This window comes from Lissotriton helveticus, chromosome 11 (genome assembly GCF_964261635.1).
Source record: "Lissotriton helveticus chromosome 11, aLisHel1.1, whole genome shotgun sequence".
Lineage (NCBI taxonomy): Eukaryota > Metazoa > Chordata > Amphibia > Caudata > Salamandridae > Lissotriton > Lissotriton helveticus.
In genome coordinates, this window is record NC_136072.1 from 1082026392 (window position 1) to 1082051848 (window position 25457).

General features: G+C 43.0%; 11 non-coding genes across 11 annotated transcripts; all 11 read left to right on the forward strand.

Moving 5' to 3' along the window:
- Positions 1-1434: 1434 nt before the first annotated feature.
- On the forward strand, positions 1435-1574 carry LOC144793967 (U4 spliceosomal RNA). Its single transcript, XR_013603412.1, has one exon. It is a non-coding gene; the product is annotated as a U4 spliceosomal RNA (small nuclear RNA).
- A 1928-nt stretch (positions 1575-3502) lies between these two features.
- On the forward strand, positions 3503-3642 carry LOC144793889 (U4 spliceosomal RNA). Its single transcript, XR_013603341.1, has one exon. It is a non-coding gene; the product is annotated as a U4 spliceosomal RNA (small nuclear RNA).
- Positions 3643-5571: 1929 nt separating this feature from the next.
- LOC144793074 (U4 spliceosomal RNA) lies at positions 5572-5711 on the forward strand. The gene has a single exon (XR_013602742.1). It is a non-coding gene; the product is annotated as a U4 spliceosomal RNA (small nuclear RNA).
- A 1929-nt stretch (positions 5712-7640) lies between these two features.
- LOC144793071 (U4 spliceosomal RNA) lies at positions 7641-7780 on the forward strand. The gene has a single exon (XR_013602739.1). It is a non-coding gene; the product is annotated as a U4 spliceosomal RNA (small nuclear RNA).
- A 2494-nt stretch (positions 7781-10274) lies between these two features.
- LOC144793719 (U4 spliceosomal RNA) lies at positions 10275-10414 on the forward strand. The gene has a single exon (XR_013603192.1). It is a non-coding gene; the product is annotated as a U4 spliceosomal RNA (small nuclear RNA).
- Positions 10415-12343: 1929 nt separating this feature from the next.
- LOC144792972 (U4 spliceosomal RNA) lies at positions 12344-12483 on the forward strand. The gene has a single exon (XR_013602649.1). It is a non-coding gene; the product is annotated as a U4 spliceosomal RNA (small nuclear RNA).
- Positions 12484-14412: 1929 nt separating this feature from the next.
- LOC144793075 (U4 spliceosomal RNA) lies at positions 14413-14552 on the forward strand. Its single transcript, XR_013602743.1, has one exon. It is a non-coding gene; the product is annotated as a U4 spliceosomal RNA (small nuclear RNA).
- Positions 14553-16479: 1927 nt separating this feature from the next.
- LOC144793072 (U4 spliceosomal RNA) lies at positions 16480-16619 on the forward strand. The gene has a single exon (XR_013602740.1). It is a non-coding gene; the product is annotated as a U4 spliceosomal RNA (small nuclear RNA).
- Positions 16620-19110: 2491 nt separating this feature from the next.
- LOC144793721 (U4 spliceosomal RNA) lies at positions 19111-19250 on the forward strand. Its single transcript, XR_013603193.1, has one exon. It is a non-coding gene; the product is annotated as a U4 spliceosomal RNA (small nuclear RNA).
- Positions 19251-21179: 1929 nt separating this feature from the next.
- Positions 21180-21319, forward strand: LOC144793046 (U4 spliceosomal RNA). The gene has a single exon (XR_013602716.1). It is a non-coding gene; the product is annotated as a U4 spliceosomal RNA (small nuclear RNA).
- Positions 21320-24101: 2782 nt separating this feature from the next.
- LOC144793047 (U4 spliceosomal RNA) lies at positions 24102-24241 on the forward strand. The gene has a single exon (XR_013602717.1). It is a non-coding gene; the product is annotated as a U4 spliceosomal RNA (small nuclear RNA).
- The last annotated feature ends 1216 nt before the right edge of the window (positions 24242-25457 follow it).

Sequence of the window (25457 nt, forward strand, 5' to 3'; positions counted from 1 at the left end):
GTAAAGTTTATTTCTAATGCTCTTTGTGGCACTGAGTAATTGATGTTACCCAGCTCTATGACAGGGGCGTAGCTTCTGTTGGTGCAGCAGGTGCAGTTGCACTGGCGCCCACAGACCTGCGGGACCCACTGAACGCTGATTATTGCGGTATTTTATATTCCAAACTTCAACAAGGGGGCCTATTTACTTCCTTCCTCTAGGGCCCATTTTTTCACCTGAGAGCCTTGAAAGACTGCATGGATCCTCTCTGATTTGAATTGGTGACAATGAGGTCAGGCAAAGAGCTCTTGCGTGGCTGCATCAGCACAACTGGGCTACCAGATCTGGCACATTTGTATGCTGCATGCAGACGGAGACACACAACGTACACACAGCCATATATAGGGCAAGTATAAAAATCTGTATTGTGACGCAGCTGCGGCGTAAATGTTGTGGCCCATTTACAATGTGACGCATCTAGGGAGATGTGTCACATTGTAAAGTCCCGCATCACATTATACCTCCGTCAGGTATAATGTATGCAGGGTGGGCGTTCCCACGCTAAAAGCCTTCTAGAACTGACGCTCTGAAATCTACAAGATTTCACTACATCACTCTACGCCTTCACTGTGTCAAAATCCCTACGCCTGCACAGATCAGGCATAAGTTATGACTCAGGGCTTTTTGCGTCACTTTCATGAGCATTTCCAGCAATGCGTCACTTTTGTGCCAACAGATGCGTCAGAATTTCTGACGCATCTGTTAATCCTTGCGCCATGGAGCGCTGTATTGTAAATACAGCACATTCATCTTGGCACAAGGACATTCAGCACTGACTCAAGGAAACTTATGCATCCATGCAGTTGCGTCAGGTCCTTGTGAATCTTCCCCTAAAATGTTTTGAAAACCAGGAAACCAGTGTATTGTACCTCCTAAAGCTAAAAATGAAATGCAGCAAATGCAACTATGTAGTGCCATGAAATGGCAGATGTGCATTATGGAATATGGAAACATTTATCTATAAATTATTTTCCTTTAAATTGATTGCCGTTCCTTCTCTAGTAAACATTTGAAGACAGTGGGACCTATGAGAATGCTATTATGAATTTGTGCTTCTTATATTTTCCACAACCCATGGTTAGCAGCCTAGATCTCATCTTTGTGTGAAGGTATATCTGCCTGATCATCAAATCCATAACTTGGGAGGGTGCTGCTTACCTGTACAGCTATTTAGCATACAATTTCCCATAATTCTCTGCGTGTGGCTATCGACGGTTTGAGGCAGAGAGCTGATAGAAATTAGTAAAACAACACCATTATATGTCTTACATTGCCTATCAGAAGCAGTGGAGGAGTAGTTATGCATAAACAGATAACATCTTTTGAAAAGGAATCATGTTCTTTGTAACATGAGGTACTAGGGCAAGTGTTCATGAAATTCACACTAAATTGTTTAGCTTTGCGCAGTGGCAGTATTGTAGCCAATGAGGTTTAACCGAGGCGCGATTATTGCTTATTGACAACTTTACCCAATACCCCGTCATGGAGACTTGAAATATAGTCGAAATGGCAATTTTTGACAGTCTCTTCGGAGACTGGAAAATATGTAATGAAAAAATAAGATAGTTTATTTTGCAATGCAATTTACTTGCAGATTTGTGATCTGTGACAAGGACAAAACGGTGACTCTATTTGGCTTCAGTTTACTCTTTACGTTCTCTTTTGTTTTCTCAGCTTTTTAAATACAGCAGTAATTTAGGGATTTATTTTCCTTGATGAGTTTTCGTAATTCTTTTATTTCTTCCTCTTTGTTCTCATCTTTGCTCCACGGATTCGCTTGGGTCAGTGATGGGCAGAGGACGGGCTTTGTTTCAGCTCTCTGAGGTGACTCGCAGTCCGGCGCAGGGCTGGGCTCTTACGAGGTCTCATCTCCCATTCAAATGTGCACTAACCGCCCAGAAAGTTTTTTTCTGGGAGCGAAGGCGTTTGTTATCTGTAGGAAAATGTGGAGAGGGTTCATACAGATTGTATGGAGTGTTTGAAACAGAACAAGAACTGACAAAGCTCTTGTTTTTGCCGTTTGACATTATGTAAAGTTATTTCTAATGCTCTTTGTGGCACTTAGTAATTGATGTTACCCAGCTCTATGACAGGGGCGTAGCTTCTGTTGGTGCAGCAGGTGCAGTTGCACTGGCGCCCACAGACCTGCGGGACGCACTGAACCCTGATTATTGCGGTATTTTATATTCCAAACTTCAACAAGGGGGCCTATTTTCTTCCTTGCTCTAGGGCCCATTTTTTCACCTGAGAGACTTGAAACACTGCATGGATCCTCTCTGATTTGAATCGGTGACAATGAGGTCAGGCAAAGAGCTCTTGCGTGGCTGCATCAGCCCAACTGGGCTACCAGATCTGGCACATTTGTATGCTGCATGCAGACGGAGACACACAACGTACACACAGCCATATATAGGGCAAGTATAAAAATCTGTATTGTGACGCAACTGCGGCGTAAATGTTGGGGCCCATTTACAATGTGACGCATATAGGGAGATGTGTCACATTGTAAAGTCCCTCATCACATTATACCTGCGTCAGGTATAATGTATGCAGGGTGGGCGTTCCCACGCTAAAAGCCTTCTAGAACTGACGCACTGAAATCTACAAGATTTCACTACATCACTCTACGCCTTCACTGTGTCAAAATCCCTACGCCTGCACAGACCAGGCATAAGTTATGACTCAGGGCTTTTAGCGTCACTTTCATGAGCATTTCCAGCAATGCGTCACTTTCGTGCCAACAGATGCGTCAGAATTTCTGACGCATCTGTTAATCCTTGCGCCATGGAGCGCTGTATTGTAAATACAGCACATTCATCGTGGCACAAGGACATTCAGCACTGACTCAAGGAAACTTATGCATCCATGCAGTTGCGTCAGGTCCTTGTGAATCTTCCCCTAAAATGTTTTGAAAACCAGGAAACCAGTATATTGTACCTCCTAAAGCTAAAAATGAAATGCAGCAAATGCAACTATGTAGTGCCATGAAATGGCAGACGTGCATTATGGAATATGGAAAAATGTATCTATAATTTATTTTCCTTTAAATTGATTGCCGTTCCTTCTCTAGTAAACATTTGAAGACAGTGGGACCTATGAGGATGCTATTATGAATTTGTGCTTCTTATATTTTCCACAACCCATGGTTAGCAGCCTAGATCTCATCTTTGTGTGAAGGTATATCTGCCTGAGCATCAAATCCATAACTTGGGAGGGTGCTGCTTACCTGGACAGCTATTTAGCATACAATTTCCCATAATTCTCTGCGTTTGGCTATCAACTGTTTGGGGCAGAGAGCTGATAGAAATTAGTAAAACAACACCATTATATGTCTTACATTGCCTATCAGAAGCAGTGGAGGAGTAGTTATGCATAAACAGATAACATCTTTTGAAAAGGAATCATGTTCTTTGTAACATGAGGTACTAGGGCAAGTGTGCATGAAATTCACACTAAATTTTTTAGCTTTGCACAGTGGCAGTATCGTAGCCAATGAGGTTTAACCGAGGTGCGATTATTGCTTATTGAAAACTTTACCCAATACCCCGTCATGGAGACTTGAAATATAGTCGAAATGGCAATTTTTGACAGTCTCTTCGGAGACTGGAGAATATGTAATGAAAAAATAAGATAGTTTATTTTGCAATGCAATTTACTTGCAGATTTGTGATCTGTGACAAGGACAAAACGGTGACTCTATTTGCCTTCAGTTTACTCTTTACGTTCTCTTTTGTTTTCTCAGCTTTTTAAATACAGCAGTAATTTAGGGATTTATTTTCCTTGATGAGTTTCCGTAATTCTTTTATTTCTTCCTCTTTGTTCTCATCTTTGCTCCACGGATTCGCTTGGGTCAGTGATGGGCAGAGGACGGGCTTTGTTTCTGCTCTCTGAGGTGACTCGCAGTCCGGCGCAGGGCTGGGCTCTTCCGAGGTCTCATCTCCCATTCAAATGTGCACTAACCGCCCAGAAAGTTTTTTTCTGGGAGCGAAGGCGTTTGTTATCAGTAGGAAAATGTGGAGAGGGTTCATACAGATTGTATGGAGTGTTTGAAACAGAACAAGAACTGACAAAGCTCTTGTTTTTGCCGTTTGACATTATGTAAAGTTTATTTCTAATGCTCTTTGTGGCACTGAGTAATTGATGTTACCCAGCTCTATGACAGGGGCTTAGCTTCTGTTGGTGCAGCAGGTGCAGTTGCACTGGCGCCCACAGACCTGCGGGACCCACTGAACGCTGATTATTGCGGTATTTCATATTCCAAACTTCAACAAGGGGGCCTATTTACTTCCTTGCTCTAGGGCCTATTTTTTCACCTGAGAGCCTTGAAAGACTGCATGGATCCTCTCTGATTTGAATTGGTGACAATGAGGTCAGGCAAAGAGCTCTTGTGTGGCTGCATCAGCACAACTGGGCTACCACATCTGGCACGTTTGTATGCTGCATGCAGACGGAGACACACAACGTACACACAGCCATATATAGGGCAAGTATAAAAATCTGTATTGTGACGCAGCTGCGGCGTAAATGTTGTGGCCCATTTACAATGTGACGCATATAGGGAGATGTGTCACATTGTAAAGTCCCTCATCACATTATACCTGCGTCAGGTATAATGTATGCAGGGTGGGCGTTCCCACGCTAAAAGCCTTCTAGAACTGACGCACTGAAATCTACAAGATTTCACTACATCACTCTACGCCTTCACTGTCTCAAAATCCCTACGCCTGCACAGACCAGGCATAAGTTATGACTCAGGGCTTTTTGCGTCACTTTCATGAGCATTTCCAGCAATGCGTCACTTTTGTGCCAACAGATGCGTCAGAATTTCTGACGCATCTGTTAATCCTTGCGCCATGGAGCGCTGTATTGTAAATACAGCACATTCATCGTGGCACAAGGACATTCAGCACTGACTCAAGGAAACTTATGCATCCATGCAGTTGCGTCAGGTCCTTGTGAATCTTCCCCTAAAATGTTTTGAAAACCAGGAAACCAGTGTATTGTACCTCCTAAAGCTAAAAATGAAATGCAGCAAATGCAACTATGTAGTGCCATGAAATGGCAGACGTGCATTATGGAATATGGAAAAATTTATCTATAAATTATTTTCCTTTAAATTGATTGCCGTTCCTTCTCTAGTAAACATTTGAAGACAGTGGGACCTATGAGAATGCTATTATGAATTTGTGCTTCTTATATTTTCCACAACCCATGGTTAGCAGCCTAGATCTCATCTTTGTGTGAAGGTATATCTGCCTGAGCATCAAATCCATAACTTGGGAGGGTGCTGCTTACCTGTACAGCTATTTAGCATACAATTTCCCATAATTCTCTGCGTGTGGCTATCGACGGTTTGAGGCAGAGAGCTGATAGAAATTAGTAAAACAACACCATTATATGTCTTACATTGCCTATCAGAAGCAGTGGAGGAGTAGTTATGCATAAACAGATAACATCTTTTGAAAAGGAATCATGTTCTTTGTAACATGAGGTACTAGGGCAAGTGTGCATGAAATTCACACTAAATTGTTTAGCTTTGCGCAGCGGCAGTATCATAGCCAATGAGGTTTAACCGAGGCGCGATTATTGCTTATTGAAAACTTTACCCAATATCCCGTCATGGATACTTGAAATATAGTCGAAATGGTAATTTTTGACACTCTCTTCGGAGATTGGAGAATATGTAATTAAAAAATAAGATAGTTTATTTTGCAATGCAATTTACTTGCAGGTTTGTGATCTGTGACAAGGACAAAACGGTGACTCTATTTGTCTTCAGTTTACTCTTTACATTCTCTTTTGTTTTCTCAGCTTTTTAAATACAGCAGTAATTTAGGGATTTATTTTCCTTGATGAGTTTTCGTTATTCTTTTATTTCTTCCCCTTTGTTCTCATCTTTGCTCCACAGATTCGCTTGGGTCAGTGATGGGCAGAGGACGGGCTTTGTTTCTGCTCTCTGAAGTGACTCGCAGTCCGGTGCAAGGCTGGGCTCTTCCGAGGTCTCATCTCCCATTCAAATGTGCACTAACCGCCCAGAAAGTTTTTTTCTGGGAGCGAAGGCGTTTGTTATCAGTAGGAAAATGTGGAGAGGGTTCATACAGATTGTATGGAGTGTTTGAAACAGAACAAGAACTGACAAAGCTCTTGTTTTTGCCGTTTGACATTATGTAAAGTTTATTTCTAATGCTCTTTGTGGCACTGAGTAATTGATGTTACCCAGCTCTATGACAGGGGCGTAGCTTCTGTTGGTGCAGCAGGTGCAGTTGCACTGGCGCCCACAGACCTGCGGGACGCACTGAACCCTGATTATTGCGGTATTTTATAATCCAAACTTCAACAAGGGGGCCTATTTTCTTCCTTGCTCTAGGGCCCATTTTTTCACCTGAGAGCCTTGAAAGACTGCATGGATCCTCCCTGATTTGAATCGGTGACAATGAGGTCAGGCAAAGAGCTCTTGCGTGGCTGCATCAGCCCAACTGGGCTACCAGATCTGGCACATTTGTATGCTGCATGCAGACGGAGACACACAACGTACACACAGCCTTATATAGGGCAAGTATAAAAATCTGTATTGTGACGCAGCTGCGGCGTAAATGTTGCGGCCCATTTACAATGTGACGCATCTAGGGAGATGTGTCACATTGTAAAGTCCCGCATCACATTATACCTGCGTCAGGTATAATGTATGCAGGGTGGGCGTTCCCACGCTAAAAGCCTTCTAGAACTGACGCACTGAAATCTACAAGATTTCACTACATCACTCTACGCCTTCACTGTGTCAAAATCCCTACGCCTGCACAGACCAGGCATAAGTTATGACTCAGGGCTTTTTGCGTCACTTTCATGAGCATTTCCAGCAATGCGTCACTTTTGTGCCAACAGATGCGTCAGAATTTCTGACGCATCTGTTAATCCTTGCGCCATGGAGCGCTGTATTGTAAATACAGCACATTCATCGTGGCACAAGGACATTCAGCACTGACTCAAGGAAACTTATGCATCCATGCAGTTGCGTCAGGTCCTTGTGAATCTTCCCCTAAAATGTTTTGAAAACCAGGAAACCAGTGTATTGTACCTCCTAAAGCTAAAAATGAAATGCAGCAAATGCAACTATGTAGTGCCATGAAATGGCAGACGTGCATTATGGAATATGGAAACATTTATCTATAAATTATTTTCCTTTAAATTGATTGCCGTTCCTTCTCTAGTAAACATTTGAAGACAGTGGGACCTATGAGAATGCTATTATGAATTTGTGCTTCTTATATTTTCCACAAGCCATGGTTAGCAGCCTAGATCTCATCTTTGTGTGAAGGTATATCTGCCTGAGCATCAAATCCATAACTTGGGAGGGTGCTGCTTACCTGTACAGCTATTTAGCATACAATTTCCCATAATTCTCTGCGTGTGGCTATCGACGGTTTGAGGCAGAGAGCTGATAGAAATTAGTAAAACAACACCATTATATGTCTTACATTGCCTATCAGAAGCAGTGGAGGAGTAGTTATGCATAAACAGATAACATCTTTTGAAAAGGAATCATGTTCTTTGTAACATGAGGTACTAGGGCAAGTGTGCATGAAATTCACACTAAATTGTTTAGCTTTGCGCAGCGGCAGTATCATAGCCAATGAGGTTTAACCGAGGCGCGATTATTGCTTATTGAAAACTTTACCCAATACCCCGTCATGGATACTTGAAATATAGTCGAAATGGTAATTTTTGACACTCTCTTCGGAGATTGGAGAATATGTAATTAAAAAATAAGATAGTTTATTTTGCAATGCAATTTACTTGCAGGTTTGTGATCTGTGACAAGGACAAAACGGTGACTCTATTTGTCTTCAGTTTACTCTTTACATTCTCTTTTGTTTTCTCAGCTTTTTAAATACAGCAGTAATTTAGGGATTTATTTTCCTTGATGAGTTTTCGTTATTCTTTTATTTCTTCCCCTTTGTTCTCATCTTTGCTCCACAGATTCGCTTGGGTCAGTGATGGGCAGAGGACGGGCTTTGTTTCTGCTCTCTGAAGTGACTCGCAGTCCGGTGCAAGGCTGGGCTCTTCCGAGGTCTCATCTCCCATTCAAATGTGCACTAACCGCCCAGAAAGTTTTTTTCTGGGAGCGAAGGCGTTTGTTATCAGTAGGAAAATGTGGAGAGGGTTCATACAGATTGTATGGAGTGTTTGAAACAGAACAAGAACTGACAAAGCTCTTGTTTTTGCCGTTTGACATTATGTAAAGTTTATTTCTAATGCTCTTTGTGGCACTGAGTAATTGATGTTACCCAGCTCTATGACAGGGGCGTAGCTTCTGTTGGTGCAGCAGGTGCAGTTGCACTGGCGCCCACAGACCTGCGGGACGCACTGAACCCTGATTATTGCGGTATTTTATAATCCAAACTTCAACAAGGGGGCCTATTTTCTTCCTTGCTCTAGGGCCCATTTTTTCACCTGAGAGCCTTGAAAGACTGCATGGATCCTCCCTGATTTGAATCGGTGACAATGAGGTCAGGCAAAGAGCTCTTGCGTGGCTGCATCAGCCCAACTGGGCTACCAGATCTGGCACATTTGTATGCTGCATGCAGACGGAGACACACAACGTACACACAGCCTTATATAGGGCAAGTATAAAAATCTGTATTGTGACGCAGCTGCGGCGTAAATGTTGCGGCCCATTTACAATGTGACGCATCTAGGGAGATGTGTCACATTGTAAAGTCCCGCATCACATTATACCTGCGTCAGGTATAATGTATGCAGGGTGGGCGTTCCCACGCTAAAAGCCTTCTAGAACTGACGCACTGAAATCTACAAGATTTCACTACATCACTCTACGCCTTCACTGTGTCAAAATCCCTACGCCTGCACAGACCAGGCATAAGTTATGACTCAGGGCTTTTTGCGTCACTTTCATGAGCATTTCCAGCAATGCGTCACTTTTGTGCCAACAGATGCGTCAGAATTTCTGACGCATCTGTTAATCCTTGCGCCATGGAGCGCTGTATTGTAAATACAGCACATTCATCGTGGCACAAGGACATTCAGCACTGACTCAAGGAAACTTATGCATCCATGCAGTTGCGTCAGGTCCTTGTGAATCTTCCCCTAAAATGTTTTGAAAACCAGGAAACCAGTATATTGTACCTCCTAAAGCTAAAAATGAAATGCAGCAAATGCAACTATGTAGTGCCATGAAATGGCAGACGTGCATTATGGAATATGGAAAAATTTATCTATAATTTATTTTCCTTTAAATTGATTGCCGTTCCTTCTCTAGTAAACATTTGAAGACAATGGGACCTATGAGGATGCTATTATGAATTTGTGCTTCTTATATTTTCCACAACCCATGGTTAGCAGCCTAGATCTCATCTTTGTGTGAAGGTATATCTGCCTGAGCATCAAATCCATAACTTGGCAGGGTGCTGCTTACCTGGACAGCTATTTAGCATACAATTTCCCATAATTCTCTGCGTGTGGCTATCAACTGTTTGGGGCAGAGAGCTGATAGAAATTAGTAAAATAACACCATTACATGTCTTACATTGCCTATCAGAAGCAGTGGAGGAGTAGTTATGCATAAACAGATAACATCTTTTGAAAAGGAATCATGTTCTTTGTAACATGAGGTACTAGGGCAACAGCTGGCGCGCAGGACCCCCTACCCAAACTGCAGCAGACACTGCGACCTCATGGGAAGTGATGGTGCAAGCACTCAGGGATAATGAGGCTAACGAGGAGGAGGAGGCCCTCGACGTAGGCAGGGTGGCAGAGGCCAGTTGAGCACCCAGTGGCAGCGGTTATGCAGGGGGGGCTCTTACCAGTACCCCAGACATGTCCGTTAGAGAAGCCTTAGTTGGGAGGTGGTGGGGGGGAAGGGGCATGGGGGGGGGGGGGAGTGGTAGGAATGGCGCAGGGGGTGGGAGTTGGGGGTATTAGCGCACAGTTGGGTAGGACTATAAACGTAAGCATGCACGTGATCCGTTTGACAGCCACTCCTCTATCTAGAACGTCAGGCATGAAAGAGCAGAGACATCATCGCCGCCCAACCCCCGGGTTGTGGGCATAACGGCTGTGTACTGGTTGACGTACCACACTATATACCTGCTCGCTTTTCTGACGCTGTTTCTATATGTAAAGGCCTGTACAGGTATGCTTACAATAAAAATTATTTAAAAAAAAAAAAAAAATGAGGTACTAGGGCAAGTGTGCATGAAATTCACACTAAATTGTTTAGCTTTGCGCAGTGGCAGTATTGTAGCCAATGAGGTTTAACCGAGGCGCGATTATTGCTTATTGAAAACTTTACCCAATACCCCGTCATGGAGACTTGAAATATAGTCGAAATGGCAATTTTTGACAGTCTCTTCGGAGACTGGAGAATATGTAATGAAAAAATAAGATAGTTTATTTTGCAATGCAATTTACTTGCAGATTTGTGATCTGTGACAAGGACAAAACGGTGACTCTATTTGGCTTCAGTTTACTCTTTACGTTCTCTTTTATTTTCTCAGCTTTTTAAATACAGCAGTAATTTAGGGATTTATTTTCCTTGATGAGTTTCCGTAATTCTTTTATTTCTTCCTCTTTGTTCTCATCTTTGCTCCACGGATTCGCTTGGGTCAGTGATGGGCAGAGGACGGGCTTTGTTTCTGCTCTCTGAGGTGACTCGCAGTCCGGCGCAGGGCTGGGCTCTTCCGAGGTCTCATCTCCCATTCAAATGTGCACTAACCGCCCAGAAAGTTTTTTTCTGGGAGCGAAGGCGTTTGTTATCAGTAGGAAAATGTGGAGAGGGTTCATACAGATTGTATGGAGTGTTTGAAACAGAACAAGAACTGACAAAGCTCTTGTTTTTGCCGTTTGACATTATGTAAAGTTTATTTCTAATGCTCTTTGTGGCACTGAGTAATTGATGTTACCCAGCTCTATGACAGGGGCTTAGCTTCTGTTGGTGCAGCAGGTGCAGTTGCACTGGCGCCCACTGACCTGCGGGACCCACTGAACGCTGATTATTGCGGTATTTCATATTCCAAACTTCAACAAGGGGGCCTATTTACTTCCTTGCTCTAGGGCCCATTTTTTCACCTGAGAGCCTTGAAAGACTGCATGGATCCTCTCTGATTTGAATTGGTGACAATGAGGTCAGGCAAAGAGCTCTTGTGTGGCTGCATCAGCACAACTGGGCTACCACATCTGGCACGTTTGTATGCTGCATGCAGACGGAGACACACAACGTACACACAGCCATATATAGGGCAAGTATAAAAATCTGTATTGTGACGCAGCTGCGGCGTAAATGTTGTGGCCCATTTACAATGTGACGCATCTAGGGAGATGTGTCACATTGTAAAGTCCCGCATCACATTATACCTGCGTCAGGTATAATGTATGCAGGGTGGGCATTCCCACGCTAAAAGCCTTCTAGAACTGACGCACTGAAATCTACAAGATTTCACTACATCACTCTACGCCTTCACTGTGTCAAAATCCCTACGCCTGCACAGACCAGGCATAAGTTATGACTCAGGGCTTTTTGCGTCACATTCATGAGCATTTCCAGCAATGTGTCACTTTTGTGCCAACAGATGCGTCAGAATTTCTGACGCATCTGTTAATCCTTGCGCCATGGAGCGCTGTATTGTAAATACAGCACATTCATCGTGGCACAAGGACATTCAGCACTGACTCAAGGAAACTTATGCATCCATGCAGTTGCGTCAGGTCCTTGTGAATCTTCCCCTAAAATGTTTTGAAAACCAGGAAACCAGTATATTGTACCTCCTAAAGCTAAAAATGAAATGCAGCAAATGCAACTATGTAGTGCCATGAAATGGCAGACGTGCATTATGGAATATGGAAAAATTTATCTATAAATTATTTTCCTTTAAATTGATTGCCGGTCCTTCTCTAGTAAACATTTGAAGACAGTGGGACCTATGAGAATGCTATTATGAATTTGTGCTTCTTATATTTTCCACAACCCATGGTTAGCAGCCTAGATCTCATCTTTGTGTGAAGGTATATCTGCCTGAGCATCAAATCCATAACTTGGGAGGGTGCTGCTTACCTGTACAGCTATTTAGCATGCAATTTCCCATAATTCTCTGCGTGTGGCTATCGACGGTTTGAGGCAGAGAGCTGATAGAAATTAGTAAAACAACACCATTATATGTCTTACATTGCCTATCAGAAGCAGTGGAGGAGTAGTTATGCATAAACAGATAACATCTTTTGAAAAGGAATCATGTTCTTTGTAACATGAGGTACTAGGGCAAGTGTGCATGAAATTCACACTAAATTGTTTAGCTTTGCGCAGTGGCAGTATCATAGCCAATGAGGTTTAACCGAGGCGTGATTATTGCTTATTGAAAACTTTACCCAATACCCCGTCATGGATACTTGAAATATAGTCGAAATGGTAATTTTTGACACTCTCTTCGGAGATTGGAGAATATGTAATTAAAAAATAAGATAGTTTATTTTGCAATGCAATTTACTTGCAGGTTTGTGATCTGTGACAAGGACAAAACGGTGACTCTATTTGTCTTCAGTTTACTCTTTACATTCTCTTTTGTTTTCTCAGCTTTTTAAATACAGCAGTAATTTAGGGATTTATTTTCCTTGATGAGTTTTCGTTATTCTTTTATTTCTTCCCCTTTGTTCTCATCTTTGCTCCACGGATTCGCTTGGGTCAGTGATGGGCAGAGGACGGGCTTTGTTTCTGCTCTCTGAGGTGACTCGCAGTCCGGCGCAGGGCTGGGCTCTTCCGAGGTCTCATCTCCCATTCAAATGTGCACTAACCGCCCAGAAAGTTTTTTTCTGGGAGCGAAGGCGTTTGTTATCAGTAGGAAAATGTGGAGAGGGTTCATACAGATTGTATGGAGTGTTTGAAACAGAACAAGAACTGACAAAGCTCTTGTTTTTGCCGTTTGACATTATGTAAAGTTTATTTCTAATGCTCTTTGTGGCACTGAGTAATTGATGTTACCCAGCTCTATGACAGGGGCTTAGCTTCTGTTGGTGCAGCAGGTGCAGTTGCACTGGCGCCCACAGACCTGCGGGACCCACTGAACGCTGATTATTGCGGTATTTCATATTCCAAACTTCAACAAGGGGGCCTATTTACTTCCTTGCTCTAGGGCCTATTTTTTCACCTGAGAGCCTTGAAAGACTGCATGGATCCTCTCTGATTTGAATTGGTGACAATGAGGTCAGGCAAAGAGCTCTTGTGTGGCTGCATCAGCACAACTGGGCTACCACATCTGGCACGTTTGTATGCTGCATGCAGACGGAGACACACAACGTACACACAGCCATATATAGGGCAAGTATAAAAATCTGTATTGTGACGCAGCTGCGGCGTAAATGTTGTGGCCCATTTACAATGTGACGCATATAGGGAGATGTGTCACATTGTAAAGTCCCTCATCACATTATACCTGCGTCAGGTATAATGTATGCAGGGTGGGCGTTCCCACGCTAAAAGCCTTCTAGAACTGACGCACTGAAATCTACAAGATTTCACTACATCACTCTACGCCTTCACTGTCTCAAAATCCCTACGCCTGCACAGACCAGGCATAAGTTATGACTCAGGGCTTTTTGCGTCACTTTCATGAGCATTTCCAGCAATGCGTCACTTTTGTGCCAACAGATGCGTCAGAATTTCTGACGCATCTGTTAATCCTTGCGCCATGGAGCGCTGTATTGTAAATACAGCACATTCATCGTGGCACAAGGACATTCAGCACTGACTCAAGGAAACTTATGCATCCATGCAGTTGCGTCAGGTCCTTGTGAATCTTCCCCTAAAATGTTTTGAAAACCAGGAAACCAGTGTATTGTACCTCCTAAAGCTAAAAATGAAATGCAGCAAATGCAACTATGTAGTGCCATGAAATGGCAGACGTGCATTATGGAATATGGAAAAATTTATCTATAAATTATTTTCCTTTAAATTGATTGCCGTTCCTTCTCTAGTAAACATTTGAAGACAGTGGGACCTATGAGAATGCTATTATGAATTTGTGCTTCTTATATTTTCCACAACCCATGGTTAGCAGCCTAGATCTCATCTTTGTGTGAAGGTATATCTGCCTGAGCATCAAATCCATAACTTGGGAGGGTGCTGCTTACCTGTACAGCTATTTAGCATACAATTTCCCATAATTCTCTGCGTGTGGCTATCGACGGTTTGAGGCAGAGAGCTGATAGAAATTAGTAAAACAACACCATTATATGTCTTACATTGCCTATCAGAAGCAGTGGAGGAGTAGTTATGCATAAACAGATAACATCTTTTGAAAAGGAATCATGTTCTTTGTAACATGAGGTACTAGGGCAAGTGTGCATGAAATTCACACTAAATTGTTTAGCTTTGCGCAGCGGCAGTATCATAGCCAATGAGGTTTAACCGAGGCGCGATTATTGCTTATTGAAAACTTTACCCAATATCCCGTCATGGATACTTGAAATATAGTCGAAATGGTAATTTTTGACACTCTCTTCGGAGATTGGAGAATATGTAATTAAAAAATAAGATAGTTTATTTTGCAATGCAATTTACTTGCAGGTTTGTGATCTGTGACAAGGACAAAACGGTGACTCTATTTGTCTTCAGTTTACTCTTTACATTCTCTTTTGTTTTCTCAGCTTTTTAAATACAGCAGTAATTTAGGGATTTATTTTCCTTGATGAGTTTTCGTTATTCTTTTATTTCTTCCCCTTTGTTCTCATCTTTGCTCCACAGATTCGCTTGGGTCAGTGATGGGCAGAGGACGGGCTTTGTTTCTGCTCTCTGAAGTGACTCGCAGTCCGGTGCAAGGCTGGGCTCTTCCGAGGTCTCATCTCCCATTCAAATGTGCACTAACCGCCCAGAAAGTTTTTTTCTGGGAGCGAAGGCGTTTGTTATCAGTAGGAAAATGTGGAGAGGGTTCATACAGATTGTATGGAGTGTTTGAAACAGAACAAGAACTGACAAAGCTCTTGTTTTTGCCGTTTGACATTATGTAAAGTTTATTTCTAATGCTCTTTGTGGCACTGAGTAATTGATGTTACCCAGCTCTATGACAGGGGCGTAGCTTCTGTTGGTGCAGCAGGTGCAGTTGCACTGGCGCCCACAGACCTGCGGGACGCACTGAACCCTGATTATTGCGGTATTTTATAATCCAAACTTCAACAAGGGGGCCTATTTTCTTCCTTGCTCTAGGGCCCATTTTTTCACCTGAGCCTTGAAAGACTGCATGGATCCTCCCTGATTTGAATCGGTGACAATGAGGTCAGGCAAAGAGCTCTTGCGTGGCTGCATCAGCCCAACTGGGCTACCAGATCTGGCACATTTGTATGCTGCATGCAGACGGAGACACACAACGTACACACAGCCTTATATAGGGCAAGTATAAAAATCTGTATTGTGACGCAGCTGCGGCGTAAATGTTGCGGCCCATTTACAATGTGACGCATCTAGGGAGATGTGTCACATTGTAAAGTCCCGCATCACATTATACCTGCGTCAGGTATAATGTATGCAGGGTGGGCGTTCCCACGCTAAAAGCCTTCTAGAACTGACGCACTGAAATCTACAAGATTTCACTACATCACTCTACGCCTTCACTGTGTCAAAATCCCTACGCCTGCACAGACCAGGCATAAGTTATGACTCAGGGCTTTTTGCGTCACTTTCATGAGCATTTCCAGCAATGCGTCACTTTTGTGCCAACAGATGCGTCAGAATTTCTGACGCATCTGTTAATCCTTGCGCCATGGAGCGCTGTATTGTAAATACAGCACATTCATCGTGGCACAAGGACATTCAGCACTGACTCAAGGAAACTTATGCATCCATGCAGTTGCGTCAGGTCCTTGTGAATCTTCCCCTAAAATGTTTTGAAAACCAGGAAACCAGTGTATTGTACCTCCTAAAGCTAAAAATGAAATGCAGCAAATGCAACTATGTAGTGCCATGAAATGGCAGACGTGCATTATGGAATATGGAAACATTTATCTATAAATTATTTTCCTTTAAATTGATTGCCGTTCCTTCTCTAGTAAACATTTGAAGACAGTGGGACCTATGAGAATGCTATTATGAATTTGTGCTTCTTATATTTTCCACAACCCATGGTTAGCAGCCTAGATCTCATCTTTGTGTGAAGGTATATCTGCCTGAGCATCAAATCCATAACTTGGGAGGGTGCTGCTTACCTGTACAGCTATTTAGCATACAATTTCCCATAATTCTCTGCGTGTGGCTATCGACGGTTTGAGGCAGAGAGCTGATAGAAATTAGTAAAACAACACCATTATATGTCTTACATTGCCTATCAGAAGCAGTGGAGGAGTAGTTATGCATAAACAGATAACATCTTTTGAAAAGGAATCATGTTCTTTGTAACATGAGGTACTAGGGCAAGTGTGCATGAAATTCACACTAAATTGTTTAGCTTTGCGCAGCGGCAGTATCATAGCCAATGAGGTTTAACCGAGGCGCGATTATTGCTTATTGAAAACTTTACCCAATACCCCGTCATGGATACTTGAAATATAGTCGAAATGGTAATTTTTGACACTCTCTTCGGAGATTGGAGAATATGTAATTAAAAAATAAGATAGTTTATTTTGCAATGCAATTTACTTGCAGGTTTGTGATCTGTGACAAGGACAAAACGGTGACTCTATTTGTCTTCAGTTTACTCTTTACATTCTCTTTTGTTTTCTCAGCTTTTTAAATACAGCAGTAATTTAGGGATTTATTTTCCTTGATGAGTTTTCGTTATTCTTTTATTTCTTCCCCTTTGTTCTCATCTTTGCTCCACAGATTCGCTTGGGTCAGTGATGGGCAGAGGACGGGCTTTGTTTCTGCTCTCTGAAGTGACTCGCAGTCCGGTGCAAGGCTGGGCTCTTCCGAGGTCTCATCTCCCATTCAAATGTGCACTAACCGCCCAGAAAGTTTTTTTCTGGGAGCGAAGGCGTTTGTTATCAGTAGGAAAATGTGGAGAGGGTTCATACAGATTGTATGGAGTGTTTGAAACAGAACAAGAACTGACAAAGCTCTTGTTTTTGCCGTTTGACATTATGTAAAGTTTATTTCTAATGCTCTTTGTGGCACTGAGTAATTGATGTTACCCAGCTCTATGACAGGGGCGTAGCTTCTGTTGGTGCAGCAGGTGCAGTTGCACTGGCGCCCACAGACCTGCGGGACGCACTGAACCCTGATTATTGCGGTATTTTATAATCCAAACTTCAACAAGGGGGCCTATTTTCTTCCTTGCTCTAGGGCCCATTTTTTCACCTGAGAGCCTTGAAAGACTGCATGGATCCTCCCTGATTTGAATCGGTGACAATGAGGTCAGGCAAAGAGCTCTTGCGTGGCTGCATCAGCCCAACTGGGCTACCAGATCTGGCACATTTGTATGCTGCATGCAGACGGAGACACACAACGTACACACAGCCTTATATAGGGCAAGTATAAAAATCTGTATTGTGACGCAGCTGCGGCGTAAATGTTGCGGCCCATTTACAATGTGACGCATCTAGGGAGATGTGTCACATTGTAAAGTCCCGCATCACATTATACCTGCGTCAGGTATAATGTATGCAGGGTGGGCGTTCCCACGCTAAAAGCCTTCTAGAACTGACGCACTGAAATCTACAAGATTTCACTACATCACTCTACGCCTTCACTGTGTCAAAATCCCTACGCCTGCACAGACCAGGCATAAGTTATGACTCAGGGCTTTTTGCGTCACTTTCATGAGCATTTCCAGCAATGCGTCACTTTTGTGCCAACAGATGCGTCAGAATTTCTGACGCATCTGTTAATCCTTGCGCCATGGAGCGCTGTATTGTAAATACAGCACATTCATCGTGGCACAAGGACATTCAGCACTGACTCAAGGAAACTTATGCATCCATGCAGTTGCGTCAGGTCCTTGTGAATCTTCCCCTAAAATGTTTTGAAAACCAGGAAACCAGTATATTGTACCTCCTAAAGCTAAAAATGAAATGCAGCAAATGCAACTATGTAGTGCCATGAAATGGCAGACGTGCATTATGGAATATGGAAAAATTTATCTATAATTTATTTTCCTTTAAATTGATTGCCGTTCCTTCTCTAGTAAACATTTGAAGACAATGGGACCTATGAGGATGCTATTATGAATTTGTGCTTCTTATATTTTCCACAACCCATGGTTAGCAGCCTAGATCTCATCTTTGTGTGAAGGTATATCTGCCTGAGCATCAAATCCATAACTTGGCAGGGTGCTGCTTACCTGGACAGCTATTTAGCATACAATTTCCCATAATTCTCTGCGTGTGGCTATCAACTGTTTGGGGCAGAGAGCTGATAGAAATTAGTAAAATAACACCATTACATGTCTTACATTGCCTATCAGAAGCAGTGGAGGAGTAGTTATGCATAAACAGATAACATCTTTTGAAAAGGAATCATGTTCTTTGTAACATGAGGTACTAGGGCAACAGCTGGCGCGCAGGACCCCCTACCCAAACTGCAGCAGACACTGCGACCTCATGGGAAGTGATGGTTCAAGTACTCAGGGATAATGAGGCTAACGAGGAGGAGGAGGCCCTCGACGTAGGCAGGGTGGCAGAGGCCAGTTGAGCACCCAGTGGCAGCGGTTATGCAGGGGGGGCTCTTACCAGTACCCCAGACATGTCCGTTAGAGAAGCCTTAGTTGGGAGGTGGTGGGGGGGAAGGGGCATGGGGGGGGGGGAGTGGTAGGAATGGCGCAGGGGGTGGGAGTTGGGGGTATTAGCGCACAGTTGGGTAGGACTATAAACGTAAGCATGCACGTGATCCGTTTGACAGCCACTCCTCTATCTAGAACGTCAGGCATGAAAGAGCAGAGACATCATCGCCGCCCAACCCCCGGGTTGTGGGCATAACGGCTGTGTACTGGTTGACGTACCACACTATATACCTGCTCGCTTTTCTGACGCTGTTTCTATATGTAAAGGCCTGTACAGGTATGCTTACAATAAAAATTATTAAAAAAAAAAAAAAAATGAGGTACTAGGGCAAGTGTGCATGAAATTCACACTAAATTGTTTAGCTTTGCGCAGTGGCAGTATTGTAGCCAATGAGGTTTAACCGAGGCGCGATTATTGCTTATTGAAAACTTTACCCAATACCCCGTCATGGAGACTTGAAATATAGTCGAAATGGCAATTTTTGACAGTCTCTTCGGAGACTGGAGAATATGTAATGAAAAAATAAGATAGTTTATTTTGCAATGCAATTTACTTGCAGATTTGTGATCTGTGACAAGGACAAAACGGTGACTCTATTTGGCTTCAGTTTACTCTTTACGTTCTCTTTTATTTTCTCAGCTTTTTAAATACAGCAGTAATTTAGGGATTTATTTTCCTTGATGAGTTTCCGTAATTCTTTTATTTCTTCCTCTTTGTTCTCATCTTTGCTCCACGGATTCGCTTGGGTCAGTGATGGGCAGAGGACGGGCTTTGTTTCTGCTCTCTGAGGTGACTCGCAGTCCGGCGCAGGGCTGGGCTCTTCCGAGGTCTCATCTCCCATTCAAATGTGCACTAACCGCCCAGAAAGTTTTTTTCTGGGAGCGAAGGCGTTTGTTATCAGTAGGAAAATGTGGAGAGGGTTCATACAGATTGTATGGAGTGTTTGAAACAGAACAAGAACTGACAAAGCTCTTGTTTTTGCCGTTTGACATTATGTAAAGTTTATTTCTAATGCTCTTTGTGGCACTGAGTAATTGATGTTACCCAGCTCTATGACAGGGGCTTAGCTTCTGTTGGTGCAGCAGGTGCAGTTGCACTGGCGCCCACTGACCTGCGGGACCCACTGAACGCTGATTATTGCGGTATTTCATATTCCAAACTTCAACAAGGGGGCCTATTTACTTCCTTGCTCTAGGGCCCATTTTTTCACCTGAGAGCCTTGAAAGACTGCATGGATCCTCTCTGATTTGAATTGGTGACAATGAGGTCAGGCAAAGAGCTCTTGTGTGGCTGCATCAGCACAACTGGGCTACCACATCTGGCACGTTTGTATGCTGCATGCAGACGGAGACACACAACGTACACACAGCCATATATAGGGCAAGTATAAAAATCTGTATTGTGACGCAGCTGCGGCGTAAATGTTGTGGCCCATTTACAATGTGACGCATCTAGGGAGATGTGTCACATTGTAAAGTCCCGCATCACATTATACCTGCGTCAGGTATAATGTATGCAGGGTGGGCATTCCCACGCTAAAAGCCTTCTAGAACTGACGCACTGAAATCTACAAGATTTCACTACATCACTCTACGCCTTCACTGTGTCAAAATCCCTACGCCTGCACAGACCAGGCATAAGTTATGACTCAGGGCTTTTTGCGTCACATTCATGAGCATTTCCAGCAATGTGTCACTTTTGTGCCAACAGATGCGTCAGAATTTCTGACGCATCTGTTAATCCTTGCGCCATGGAGCGCTGTATTGTAAATACAGCACATTCATCGTGGCACAAGGACATTCAGCACTGACTCAAGGAAACTTATGCATCCATGCAGTTGCGTCAGGTCCTTGTGAATCTTCCCCTAAAATGTTTTGAAAACCAGGAAACCAGTATATTGTACCTCCTAAAGCTAAAAATGAAATGCAGCAAATGCAACTATGTAGTGCCATGAAATGGCAGACGTGCATTATGGAATATGGAAAAATGTATCTATAAATTATTTTCCTTTAAATTGATTGCCGGTCCTTCTCTAGTAAACATTTGAAGACAGTGGGACCTATGAGAATGCTATTATGAATTTGTGCTTCTTATATTTTCCACAACCCATGGTTAGCAGCCTAGATCTCATCTTTGTGTGAAGGTATATCTGCCTGAGCATCAAATCCATAACTTGGGAGGGTGCTGCTTACCTGTACAGCTATTTAGCATGCAATTTCCCATAATTCTCTGCGTGTGGCTATCGACGGTTTGAGGCAGAGAGCTGATAGAAATTAGTAAAACAACACCATTATATGTCTTACATTGCCTATCAGAAGCAGTGGAGGAGTAGTTATGCATAAACAGATAACATCTTTTGAAAAGGAATCATGTTCTTTGTAACATGAGGTACTAGGGCAAGTGTGCATGAAATTCACACTAAATTGTTTAGCTTTGCGCAGTGGCAGTATCATAGCCAATGAGGTTTAACCGAGGCGCGATTATTGCTTATTGAAAACTTTACCCAATACCCCGTCATGGATACTTGAAATATAGTCGAAATGGTAATTTTTGACACTCTCTTCGGAGATTGGAGAATATGTAATTAAAAAATAAGATAGTTTATTTTGCAATGCAATTTACTTGCAGGTTTGTGATCTGTGACAAGGACAAAACGGTGACTCTATTTGTCTTCAGTTTACTCTTTACATTCTCTTTTGTTTTCTCAGCTTTTTAAATACAGCAGTAATTTAGGGATTTATTTTCCTTGATGAGTTTTCGTTATTCTTTTATTTCTTCCCCTTTGTTCTCATCTTTGCTCCACAGATTCGCTTGGGTCAGTGATGGGCAGAGGACGGGCTTTGTTTCTGCTCTCTGAAGTGACTCGCAGTCCGGTGCAAGGCTGGGCTCTTCCGAGGTCTCATCTCCCATTCAAATGTGCACTAACCGCCCAGAAAGTTTTTTTCTGGGAGCGAAGGCGTTTGTTATCAGTAGGAAAATGTGGAGAGGGTTCATACAGATTGTATGGAGTGTTTGAAACAGAACAAGAACTGACAAAGCTCTTGTTTTTGCCGTTTGACATTATGTAAAGTTTATTTCTAATGCTCTTTGTGGCACTGAGTAATTGATGTTACCCAGCTCTATGACAGGGGCTTAGCTTCTGTTGGTGCAGCAGGTGCAGTTGCACTGGCGCCCACAGACCTGCGGGACCCACTGAACGCTGATTATTGCGGTATTTCATATTCCAAACTTCAACAAGGGGGCCTATTTACTTCCTTGCTCTAGGGCCCATTTTTTCACCTGAGAGCCTTGAAAGACTGCATGGATCCTCTCTGATTTGAATTGGTGACAATGAGGTCAGGCAAAGAGCTCTTGTGTGGCTGCATCAGCACAACTGGGCTACCACATCTGGCACGTTTGTATGCTGCATGCAGACGGAGACACACAACGTACACACAGCCATATATAGGGCAAGTATAAAAATCTGTATTGTGACGCAGCTGCGGCGTAAATGTTGTGGCCCATTTACAATGTGACGCATCTAGGGAGATGTGTCACATTGTAAAGTCCCGCATCACATTATACCTGCGTCAGGTATAATGTATGCAGGGTGGGCATTCCCACGCTAAAAGCCTTCTAGAACTGACGCACTGAAATCTACAAGATTTCACTACATCACTCTACGCCTTCACTGTGTCAAAATCCCTACGCCTGCACAGACCAGGCATAAGTTATGACTCAGGGCTTTTTGCGTCACTTTCATGAGCATTTCCAGCAATGTGTCACTTTTGTGCCAACAGATGCGTCAGAATTTCTGACGCATCTGTTAATCCTTGCGCCATGGAGCGCTGTATTGTAAATACAGCACATTCATCGTGGCACAAGGACATTCAGCACTGACTCAAGGAAACGTATGCATCCATGCAGTTGCGTCAGGTCCTTGTGAATCTTCCCCTAAAATGTTTTGAAAACCAGGAAACCAGTATATTGTACCTCCTAAAGCTAAAAATGAAATGCAGCAAATGCAACTATGTAGTGCCATGAAATGGCAGATGTGCATTATGGAATATGGAAAAATGTATCTATAAATTATTTTCCTTTAAATTGATTGCCGGTCCTTCTCTAGTAAACATTTGAAGACAGTGGGACCTATGAGAATGCTATTATGAATTTGTGCTTCTTATATTTTCCACAACCCATGGTTAGCAGCCTAGATCTCATCTTTGTGTGAAGGTATATCTGCCTGAGCATCAAATCCATAACTTGGGAGGGTGCTGCTTACCTGTACAGCTATTTAGCATGCAATTTCCCATAATTCTCTGCGTGTGGCTATCGACGGTTTGAGGCAGAGAGCTGATAGAAATTAGTAAAACAACACCATTATATGTCTTACATGGATGTATGTCAGTACAACGCGATCTAAAAGGTCGCGGTACTTGACAACGCGGGCATTACAACGCAAGTCGTTACAACGACTTGGGTTGGAGGGCGCGGATTTTGGAATATTATAATTTTATATTCCAACACCAGTCCACGTAACAGTAGGGAGGGTGTTGGAATATAAAATTACAACATTCCTTGCCCAACAGCGCCATCCAGCGCAAGTCGTAGTAACAACTTGCGTTGTAATGGCATTGTTGTAAAGGCACTGCGGTGTAAACACAGCGTTATAAACGATGTTTACCGTCTTACATTGCCTATCAGAAGCAGTGGAGGAGTAGTTATGCATAAACAGATAACATCTTTTGAAAAGGAATCATGGGGTATATTATCAAGGGGTTTATCTCCGCTTTTTTGGCTTTAAAAGCCAAGAAAGCGGAGATAAAATTATCTCCCTATTACCAAGCTGTCGCTAACACCAGTTAGGGACAGCTAATAGGAGATAGCGACCATCTTGGGCCCCGCTTTGCATGTCAGTGATATTTATCACTAATGACATGCAAAGTGGGCGTGCCAAGATGTTAGCGACTGGAAACAGTCGCTAACATCGCTATCTCCTATTACCAACTTTTGGAGATATTCGCGCTAAGCGCGAATATCTCCAAAAGCTAACACCTGCCCTGAGCAGTTCTTCACCATGTTATCCAATGGGAGGTGGATAACATGGCTAAGAGCATTTGCTCGATAATGCATGAATATCGCTGACTTTTCAGCGATATTCATGCATTGCGGCCGTTTTTTATCGCATTTGCGATAAACCTTGCTAATAGCAAGGTTTATCTGCGATAAAAATCGCCGATGTGCGGCGATAAATTTTGTCTCTAAACAAGTTAGAGACAAAAATTATCGCTAGTTGTTGGTAATATACCCCCATGTTCTTTGTAACATGAGGTACTAGAGCAAGTGTGCATGAAATTCACACTAAATTGTTTAGCTTTGCGCAGTGGCAGTATCATAGCCAATGAGGTTTAACCGAGGCGCGATTATTGCTTATTGAAAACTTTACCCAATACCCCGTCATGGATACTTGAAATATAGTCGAAATGGTAATTTTTGACACTCTCTTCGGAGATTGGAGAATATGTAATTAAAAAATAAGATAGTTTATTTTGCAATGCAATTTACTTGCAGGTTTGTGATCTGTGACAAGGACAAAACGGTGACTCTATTTGTCTTCAGTTTACTCTTTACATTCTCTTTTGTTTTCTCAGCTTTTTAAATACAGCAGTAATTTAGGGATTTATTTTCCTTGATGAGTTTTCGTTATTCTTTTATTTCTTCCCCTTTGTTCTCATCTTTGCTCCACAGATTCGCTTGGGTCAGTGATGGGCAGAGGACGGGCTTTGTTTCTGCTCTCTGAAGTGACTCGCAGTCCGGTGCAAGGCTGGGCTCTTCCGAGGTCTCATCTCCCATTCAAATGTGCACTAACCGCCCAGAAAGTTTTTTTCTGGGAGCGAAGGCGTTTGTTATCAGTAGGAAAATGTGGAGAGGGTTCATACAGATTGTATGGAGTGTTTGAAACAGAACAAGAACTGACAAAGCTCTTGTTTTTGCCGTTTGACATTATGTAAAGTTTATTTCTAATGCTCTTTGTGGCACTGAGTAATTGATGTTACCCAGCTCTATGACAGGGGCGTAGCTTCTGTTGGTGCAGCAGGTGCAGTTGCACTGGCGCCCACAGACCTGCGGGACGCACTGAACCCTGATTATTGCGGTATTTTATAATCCAAACTTCAACAAGGGGGCCTATTTTCTTCCTTGCTCTAGGGCCCATTTTTTCACCTGAGAGCCTTGAAAGACTGCATGGATCCTCCCTGATTTGAATCGGTGACAATGAGGTCAGGCAAAGAGCTCTTGCGTGGCTGCATCAGCCCAACTGGGCTACCAGATCTGGCACATTTGTATGCTGCATGCAGACGGAGACACACAACGTACACACAGCCTTATATAGGGCAAGTATAAAAATCTGTATTGTGACGCAGCTGCGGCGTAAATGTTGCGGCCCATTTACAATGTGACGCATCTAGGGAGATGTGTCACATTGTAAAGTCCCGCATCACATTATACCTGTGTCAGGTATAATGTATGCAGGGTGATCGTTCCCACGCTAAAAGCCTTCTAGAACTGACGCACTGAAATCTACAAGATTTCACTACATCACTCTACGCCTTCACTGTGTCAAAATCCCTACGCCTGCACAGACCAGGCATAAGTTATGACTCAGGGCTTTTTGCGTCACTTTCATGAGCATTTCCAGCAATGCGTCACTTTTGTGCCAACAGATGCGT